We start from the raw sequence: 2271 nt of genomic DNA on the forward strand, positions 1-2271 counted from the left end.
CACATTCCTCTTTTTTGTGTGGGATTTGGAGGTGCCCAGATGAGGCCCAGCTGTGAAGCAATGCAAGCTGCAATGGGGCCTTGGGCCTTCTTTTTGATGTTCTGGGTCTCTCTGGCCCAGCTGCAGTTTGTTAGGTAATTTTAGATTGCAAAGGGCCAGGTCTTTCATATGGAAAAGCCTCTGCGCACAGCTTGGGTGGGGTGGGGTCTCAGGGAATCAACGGGGCAGAGCAAACAGCTGTGGCTGATCCTCAGTCCTGCCCTAAGAGACCCTGGGTCTCAGTGTCCCACGGTAATTGCTGCAAGCACCTCTGAGAGAAAGCCGCCCTCAAGTTCCGCCCACTGCCAGACAGTCCAGTTTCCCCCTATATGAGTATGGGTCCCCAGAGACTTGCCCGGAACTGGAGTTCAGAGCTATTGGGAGCTTGTGTCTCCTTCCCGATTGAAAAAGACAACCGCGTCCTCAGTTGCCAGGCCTTTCCACATGCACCTCCGTACCTCTGCACTTTACTTCCGCACCTCCTCTGGGTCTCAGTGTGCTTTTCTCTTTCCTTCTAGTTGTAGAATTTCCACTCAGCCAGCCTTCCTGTGGTTCTGGATGATGTCTGTTTTGTCTTTTAGTTGTATTTTTGAAGTGGTTGTGCAAGGCAGCAATTTCAGGTGTTTACCTATGCCGCCATCTTGGTTTCTCACCCGCTTTCCCATTTCTTTAGGCACAGCTCAGCTCTCGGCTCTAGAAGACCTTCCCTGGCCCTCAGGCTGAGCCAATTACCCCTTTTCTAGGCTCCCACAGCACACTGTACATAAGTATATGCAAACATTAGTGGTGATGGCAGTAATAGCTACCATGTATTGAGCACAGACTATGTGCCAGGTGTTGTATTGAAAACTCTGCACAAGTTATGTCATGCATGGCTCACAACAATCCGAAAGAGTCAGTAGTGATATATTCTTTATGTAGATGAGGACAGTAAAGCTTGAAGGTGTTATATAATTGACCCACGATCACACAGCCAGGAAGTGGCAGGTCTGGGATTTAAAACAGATCTTTCTTACTCCAAACGCATATTCTTAATAGCTGTAGTATATTTACCAAGCATTATTGACGTTATCTGCTTTTGTTTTTCTCCTAATCAGATTACAAACCCTCAAGAACTGCACTGTTTTGTTTTCTTCCTCCAGATCCTATCAAGATGGTGCTTTAGAGAAGAAAGAAACAAAATACAAAAACATGCTTATTTTTGTTAAATGTACTTGAATGTTAAATGTGTTTTGTAATGAGCAGGATTTATTGTAATTTTTTTTTTACTTAATATATTATAAAACTGTAAAAACCATATACAGGTACTGCTGGGTAGGTTATTCTGGATCTTTATGCTTTAGGATTTAAATCAAATATTATATGAAGAAATGTTTGTAATTGGTAACCTAACATGATAAATATCAATAAATATCCATATGGTAACTCAAGACATGCCATTAATGATATCATTAGAATAATTAGAATGCTCTTGTAGATATACAGGGAAGTCAAACTGCTGGTGTTAGGCTTTCAGAATGACAGCCACCTACCTTTAGCTGCTCCCAGAGGAACAACCCAGCGTTCCTCCCTTTCCCCAGTGCAGGCCCCAAGGTTTCACCAGCAATCCCTCCTCTCGGGACTCTGGCTCGGTTTTTTTCTTATGGTAGGGTAAGACCTTTACAGTGGTAGGCAGTTCACTGAGGAACTATTTAAATTATTACCTAAACTTAAGGCCTAGGGAGGCTGAACTGTGGGTACATTTTTATCTTTCAGGAGGGTTTGCTAAAAGAGCAAGCCAGGATGTTCTCTGTGTCACCTCCCCTGATAGAAGTCTTCACTGCATTCTTTTCTTTAGAATTCAAATGAAGACAAAGGGCTAAATTAGCTTATTCGTTGTCCTGCTCTTTTCAGACTGAGCTAACTGCATCGCCCCACTCTGATTAATATGTAGGCCTGTTTCAGATCCCAAGCAGGGCACTTGTGTCTAGATGAAAGTATGCTGGTAAAATTAGGTAGTATAATGACTTGACAGTCTGATCATTAGCTGGCAGTGAATATTTTACTCTGTAGTATCTAAGATCCACATTTCTTTGGTTTAGGTAACCTTACTTAAATAAAATGTTTTTTAATATTGTTTGTCTTGTGTAAAAATGACACTTTGGCGCCCTAGCTGGTTTGGCTCAGTGGATAGAGTGTCAGCTTGCAGACTGAAGGGTCCCAGGTTCAATTCCAGTCAAGGGCACATGCCTG

At 43.1% G+C, this 2271-nt stretch overlaps 1 protein-coding gene across 1 annotated transcript in view; it reads left to right on the plus strand.

Annotated features, from left to right (window-relative positions):
- Positions 1–2271, plus strand: part of PDSS2 (prenyl (decaprenyl) diphosphate synthase, subunit 2) — a 91768-nt gene that overhangs the window by 87970 nt on the left and 1527 nt on the right. The gene's annotated exons all lie outside the window — the stretch shown is intronic.

The sequence above is a fragment of the Myotis davidii genome, unplaced genomic scaffold (assembly GCF_000327345.1).
Source record: "Myotis davidii unplaced genomic scaffold, ASM32734v1 scaffold68, whole genome shotgun sequence".
Lineage (NCBI taxonomy): Eukaryota > Metazoa > Chordata > Mammalia > Chiroptera > Vespertilionidae > Myotis > Myotis davidii.